Source organism: Tamandua tetradactyla, chromosome 23 (assembly GCF_023851605.1).
Source record: "Tamandua tetradactyla isolate mTamTet1 chromosome 23, mTamTet1.pri, whole genome shotgun sequence".
In the NCBI taxonomy this organism is placed as follows: domain Eukaryota; kingdom Metazoa; phylum Chordata; class Mammalia; order Pilosa; family Myrmecophagidae; genus Tamandua; species Tamandua tetradactyla.
This window is the reverse complement of record NC_135349.1, coordinates 51,992,937-52,000,239: the sequence shown is the minus strand read 5'-3', so window position 1 is coordinate 52,000,239 and position 7,303 is coordinate 51,992,937.

Genomic DNA, 7,303 nt, shown 5'->3' with positions numbered 1-7,303 from the left:
CCAGCAGTCCATTTCCCATGGGCAACCAGACTGATCTCAAGGTGTAAATTGGTTCTCAGCTCTGCTGTGGCTTCCCATTCCCCAGTGGAATAAAAGGGGCACCCTGAGTCTCCTCCCAGCCTCTCTCCACCTCCTCTCTCTCCCTCTCACCTTTGCCTCCTCTGCTTCAGTCACTTTGGCCTTCTTTTAGTTCCTTGAACCCACCAAGCTTTTTTCTACCTTTGTACTTGCTGATCCCCTAACCTGGAATGATTTCCCTCTACCCCTCCCCAAAGCTTCTTGTCATCCTTTAGGACTAAGCTTACGCCTCACCTCCACAGAGAGACCTTTCCTGCCTGTTCTCTAAAGCAGACCCTCCCTGTTTTTGCTATTCTCAGCCTCTTGCTCTTCCCATCATGGGACTCACTGACTTTCTATTCCTCACTCCCAGTAGCTCATAAGTGCCTTGAGGGCAGGACATGCCTGCCTTGCTCATCAGTGTATCACCAGTGCTCCACATGTAGTAGTGGCTCCATAAATAAGTCTAAATGAATGGATAAATAAATGGCAAGATATTTCTCTGAATTACAGACAATGAACCTAATTGTTTGGTATTTTTCTCAGTCAGACATTATGCACAATTAGGCAAACATAAACGATGACAATGACAACATCTGTCTTGCCTGATGTTTATCACCAGTCACTAGATCAGTCAGTTGTGACTGTTTTGACAGTTTTTGCTTCCAACCCAATGATTTGTTTCTTTTAACTTATGGCTGTTGGCTGTGTTACCCTGACAAAGTGGCAGATTATATTGATATTCGCTCTTTTATTTACAATGTCTTTAACTTTAAAAGTGCTTTTGCCTTTGGTAAGGAGTCCTAATTACGCTAGTGAATTAGTCAGGAAAGTTTGGGTTATGCCGTGGTAACAACAGTCCCCAAATCTCAGTGACTTAACACAACAAAGTTTGTTCTTGGTTGCGTCCCATGCCCGACGCGTGCCAGGGGGTCTGTGCATCGTGACCTTCCACTTGGGATCCAAGATGATGGAAGCTCCATCGGTGCGCATTTCCCGGATCACCTTTGCAGGAGAAAGAGAGTGTGGCAGGTCACACAGGTCTTCTAACACTTCCACCTGGAAGTGACAAGGCCACTTCTGCTCATGTTTCATTGCACAAATGGGCCACATGGCCAGGTCCAAGTTCCACGTGCCTGGAAGGAGAACTGGAATATTTGTGAACAGCCTCACTGTGGTATTAGGGTCAGGTGTCAGCTTAGCCAGGTGAAGGTGCCTAGTTCTATTGCTGTGGACATGAGCCAATGGCATGTGAACCTCATTTGTTGCTGATGACATCTGCAGTCGGCTAGGAGGCATGCCTGCTGCAATGAATGCTGTTTGATTTAATTGGCTGGTGCTTAAATGAAAGAGCTCAACGGAGCACAGCCCAAGCAGCTCAGCATACCTCATCTCAGCACTCACAGCTCAGCCCAGGCCCTTGGAGATGAAGAAAGAAATCACCCTGGGAACGTTGTTGGAACCCAGAGGCCTGGAGAGGAGGCCAGCAGAGATTACCCTGAGCCTTCCCACATAAGAAAGAACCTCAGTTGAAAGTTAGCTGCCTTTCCTCTGAAAAACTAATGAAATAAATCCCCTTTTATTAAAAGCCAATCCGTCTCTGGTGTGTTGCATTCCAGCAGCTAGCAAACTACAACACTCACCGACTACCCCCAGCACTTAAACGAGAGGTCTCATTTAAGTATAGTTTACTAATCTGTGACCCACCCAGGTTTTGGAGAAAACTGTAATCCATTAGCTCTCATGAACGATGTATGTATTTCCAAGCTATTATTGGGCACCATTTTATTTGAGCATGTGGGACTCCAGGGCTCTGTTGGAGGGCAGTGTGGTGTGGTGGTTAAAGGTGTGGGGTCAGTTCTAGCTCGGCCGCCAAGCCTCGGGTGGCCTTTGCTGGGTCCCGTCACTCCCCTGGGCCTCAGTCTAATCTGTAACAAATGGGGCCAACAGCCTCCATCTTTCAAGGCCGAGGCACAGTGATTCCAAGCCCCCAGCCAGCCCACTTGGGGGATAGAAGTAACTTCCACTGGGGACCAAAAGTGTTGGTTTGCTTCTACATTCGTTTTTCTATTGCTGCATAATAAACTACCACAAGCCTAGCTGGTGAAAACAACCAGTGTTTGTTACCTCACAGTCTCCGGGCCAGGAGTCCAGGCCCAGTCTTGCTGCTCCTTCTTCTGCTCGGGTCTTAAAAGGCATCAGTCAAGGTGTTGGCCAGGGCTGGGATCTCATCTGAGGCTCAGGTTTGTCTCCCGAGTGCATTGAGACTGCTGGCAGGGTTCGTTTCCTTGTGGTTGTTGGCCCCCGGCTCCTGGAGGCCGTCCCTCTCCATGTGGAGCCCAGTTTGTTTGCTTCCTCTTGGAAGCCAGTGGTTGGCTCTCGCCAAAATGTCACCTTTTAAAGTTGCTCACCTGATTAGGGTCAGGCCCACTCATGGACTCAAAGTGCACTGATTAGGGACTGTATTTTGTTAGGGTTCCCTAGAGAAACAGAATCAACAGGAAATATTCATAGATATAAAATTTATAAAAGTGTCTCATGTAACTGTGGGAACGTAGAGTCCAAAATCCACAGGGCAGGCTGTGAAGCTAATGATTCTGATGGAATAGGATGAACTCCACAGGAGGGGCCTGCCGGCCGAAGCAGGAAGAGAGCCTGTCTCTTCTGAGTCCTCCTTAAAAGGCTCCCAGTGATTAGAGTAAGCATCACTCATTAAAGAAGACACGCCCCTTGGCTGGTTACAGATGGAATCAGCAGTGAATGCAGCCAACGTGATCATGATTTAATTCTATGAAATATCCCTTACAGCAAAAGACAGGCCAGCACTTGTTCAACTAGACAAACAGGTACCACCACCTGGCCAAGTTGACACATGAACCTGACCATGACAGGGACCTTAATGACATCTGTACAAGCCTTCACCTTTGCCACGTGACCAAGTGACAGGTCCTCCCCTCACTTAGGGAAAGGGGGTGTGGCCATACGGAGCACCATGGTCATGGGGGCGTCTTAGAATTCTCTCAACTGTGGCTTCCTCCTCGAGGGATTGTCACAGATGAGAGCAGAAAGGCCCTGAGTGCCTGGCGAGGGGCTAGGCTGGAGGCACCTGAGGGATAAGCCTGAAAAACTTGGTCCCTTTTGGGTTTTTGTTGGGGAGCTGTTTCTTCCCAACCAGCCAGGGCTAAAGAAAGGCCAGGCAGTTTCAGTCCTTCGTCTGTCTTCCTCCCGAGACGCCGCCTGCAGTCTCCCGGCCCGAGACCCACCAGCGGTGAGCTGGGCCCAGCAGCTGCTGCTCTCAGAGACGTGGGGAGCAGTGGGTGGTAAGAATCACGGGGCAAAGAGACCCCCAGGGTGCTTCTTTCCAATGGCTCTGCAAGCCGAAGGCAAATGAAGACAAACCTCCAATAAAATAAAACCCATCAAGGAAACAGGTTTTAAAGGATGGCATTTCTTTGCGCAGAACCTGCTGGATGTCAGAGGCTCTTTGAAACAAAACGAGTGCCGTCTCAGTCCTGCAGTGGGAGGCCCGGAGATGCAGGGGGCGTGTGCAGGGAACCAGCCTACCGTGCACCTCTGCAGGCAACCCGGGCATGGGGTACACTTGGTAACAAGCGGGGTGAAAGTCGAGGTCAGCCAAAACCAAAAAGCCTCTAACCCTGAGGTCTCTAGGTCAGCAAATCCTCGAGTATAACAGGGTCCTCCTGATTCCTTGGCAGACTTGGGGACAGGGGGGTGGATCCTGGCAGCTGCCCCAGCTCCCCCAAGGGGTCTGCCCCAGAGGAAACCCCCGAGGAAGGCCCCGGGCCCACTCACTCTCACACCTGCTGCAGGCGTCAGTGGTTGTCAGCATCCGCCCTTCGGAATGGATGCAACTTGCTGGCAGTCAGGCAGGGTGGAGGAGGGAGGCACCCTTTTCCGGCAACCAAAAAGGTGACACGATAGGGTAAGGTGGAGCGGCGGCTTGGATGATGAAGGGTTCTTAGAATTTAGGTGCTCCCAGAAGGGAGGGCGCTCCAGCCAGCCTGGGTTTAGGATGTTATTGAAAAGCCCAGGGTCACTTGTGGGTGCTGATCGAAGGGGCCCTGGTCTCTGCGGGGGGCTGGATAGGCTGGAATGCAGGGTCGGTAGATGATTGCACGAGACACGCACCACCGTGCGTTATTGATAAATGTGAACCATACGGGGGCCAGTGCTGAGACTGGGCAGTATTGATTAAGGGAGGAGACCAGCTCTCTGAGCACTTCCTGACAACCCGAGGTGACGGCTGCATTTTGTTTAGAGCATCTCTGGCTGTAGCACACTTCCTGATACATGTGGGTGTGATAGATGCTGTTCCAGTTTGCTAGTTGCCAGAATGCAATATACCACAAACAGAATGGCTTTTAAAAAGGGAAATTTAATAAGTTGCTAGTTTACAGTTCTAAGGCCAAGAAAATGTCCCAATTAAAACAAGTCTATAGAAATGTCCGATCAAAGACATCCAGGGAAAGATACCCTGGTTCAAGAAGGCCAATGCAGTTCAGGGTTTCTCTCTCTATGAGAAGGTACATGGTGAACACAGTCAGGGTTTCTCGCTCATCTGGAAGGGCACGGCGTCATCTGCTAGCTTCTTCTCTCCTGGCTTCCTGTTTCATGAAGCTCCCTAGGAGGCGTTTTCCTTCTTCATCTCCAAAATTCACTGGCTAGTAGATTCTCCTTCTTGTGGCTATGTCATTCTCTGCTCTCTCAGAAATCTCCCATCCTCCAAAATGTTTCCTCTTTTATAGGACTCTAGTAAACCAATCAAGACCCACCCAAGTGGGTGGAGACACATCTCCCCTAATCCAGTCTAACAACCCTCTTGATTGGGTTACATCTCCAGGGAGATGATCTGATTACAGATTCAGACATACAGTATTGAGTAGGGATTATTCTGCCTTTACGAAATGGGATTTAGATGAAAACATGGCGTTTCTAGGTCCATACAGCCTTTCAAACCAGCACAGATGCTCTTTTCCCCTTCCCGTCTTCCCTCCTTTCCTTCCTTCTTCTTCCCTTTGTTCAATCATTCGTTCAGCAAATATTTGAGTGCCTGTTATGTATCCAAGACGGTGCCGGGCTCGAGAGGTGGACAAGGCGGGCACAGCCCTTCCGCCTTGGCGCTTACGTGCGGTGACAGAGAGATGTGTTAAAAGGCCATTCCAAGGTCGGGGGTAGCACCTGGGAAGAGACCCGGCCCCAGTGTGGGGGTCGGGCAGGGGAGGCTGGCCTGAAGGGAGAGGAGGTGCGGGGCTGGCGCAGGGGGCCGGGAGGGGACTGTCACCAGAAGAGCCGAAAGCATCCCTGGGAAGGACTGGACGTGCCCAAGCCTGGGCCCGCGGGGCGACAGAATGGCGTCTCCGAGGGTTGTGGTGCGGAGGGCGTGGGAGGCGTGTGGGGAAAAGAGTGCGAAAAGGAGGTGGCAGGAAGCACAGGCTGGGAGTGTCGCGGGTTGAGCGGTGTCCCCCGCAAGTTGTAGGCAAGGCTCCAACCCCGGTGCCTGGGCAGGTGACCTTATTTGGAAAAAGAGTGTTTGCGGATGTGATCAAGTTAGGATGAGGTCATCGGGGGTTAGGGTGGGGCCTCAACCCAACGCCTGGTGTCCTTCTAAGACACAGGAGGGGGATTCGGACAGACAGACAGACAGACACACACATACAGAAGGAGGTGGGGGTGGGGAGGCCCTGGGAGGATGGAGGCGGCCATGCACCTGCAAGCCAAGGCCTGGAAGGCCGGGAAAGGGCCCCCCAGACTTGCACAGGGAGCGGGGCCAGCTGCCACCTCCATTTCCACCTTCCTGTGTCCAGAACTGCGAGAGAATAAACCCGTGTTGTGTCCAGCCCCCCGCTTGTGACGCTTTGCCCTGGCAGTCTCGGGAATGGGGCAGGGGACCTGGAAGGTGGCGTCCACTCCTCCGTTTCCTGGGAGGGAAGTCTGCAGGTGGCAGGGGCCTGGTGCAAACCCCAGCTCCATCTAAGGCAGCTTCCGCGCCCTGGGCTGGCACATTCGGATTTTTCAGTAGAATGTGGAAATCAGAGTTGTTTTTTTTTTTTTTTTACATGGGCAGTCACCGGCAATTGAACCCGGGTCCTCAGGCATGGCAGGTAAGCACTCTTACCTGCTGAGCCACCGTGGCCCACCCTGTTTTATTTTTTTAATATTGACAATTAACTACAAGAACTTAAAAACAGTGTGTGGTCGAAGCCTGACATATCTGCAGCCCTAATCTGAGCTGTGGCCCGGTGGTTTGGCGTCCCGTGGGAGCAGTTTAACAGGATGTGAAATCCAGAGACAGAAAGTAGATGGGATGTCATGGGGTTTAGGAGAGGGAGGTGTGGGAAGTTACTGCCTCGTGGGTGCCGAGCTTCCGCTTGGGGCGAGGAGAAAGTGGGAGAGGATGGCGGGGGCTGGCGCACCACACCGGAATCGTACACTGAACACAGTTAAGATGGCAGACTTTATGTTACATGCGTGTAACAATAAAAGTTTAAAAAAAATGCGTGTGAAATCATCTATGTAAATGGCCAAACTTGGTTCTGTGGGTTTTTTTTTTTTTTTTTTTTTTTTTTAATTTTTTTATTAATCAAAAAAAAGAAAAGAAATTAACACAACATTTAGAAATCATTCCATTCTACAAATGCACTCAGTAATTCTTAGTATCATCACATAGATGTATGATCATTTCTTAGTACATTTGCATCGATTTAGGAAAAGAACTAGCAAAACAGCAGAAAAAAAATATAGAATGTTAATATAGAGAAGAGAATTAAAATAATAATACTAATAATATATATATATATATAAAAAGGAAAAAGAAAAAAAACAAAAACAAAAGATACAAACACACAAACAAACAAAAAACCATATTTCAGGTGCAGCTTCATTCGGTGTTCCAACATAGTTACATTACACTTAGGTATTATTGTGCTGTCCATTTTTGAGTTTTTGTATCTAATCCTGTTGCACAGTCTGTATCCCTTCAGCTCCAATTACCCATTATCTTACCCTGTTTCTAACTCCTGCTGGTCTCTGTTACCAATGATATTATTCCAAGCTGATTCTCAAATGTCGGTTCACATCAGTGGGACCATACAGTATTTGTCCTTTAGTTTTGGGCTAGACTCACTCAGCATAATGTTCTCTAGGTCCATCCATGTTATTACATGCTTCATAAGTTTAGTCTGTCTTAAAGCTGCATAATATTCCATCGTAGGTATACGCCACAGTT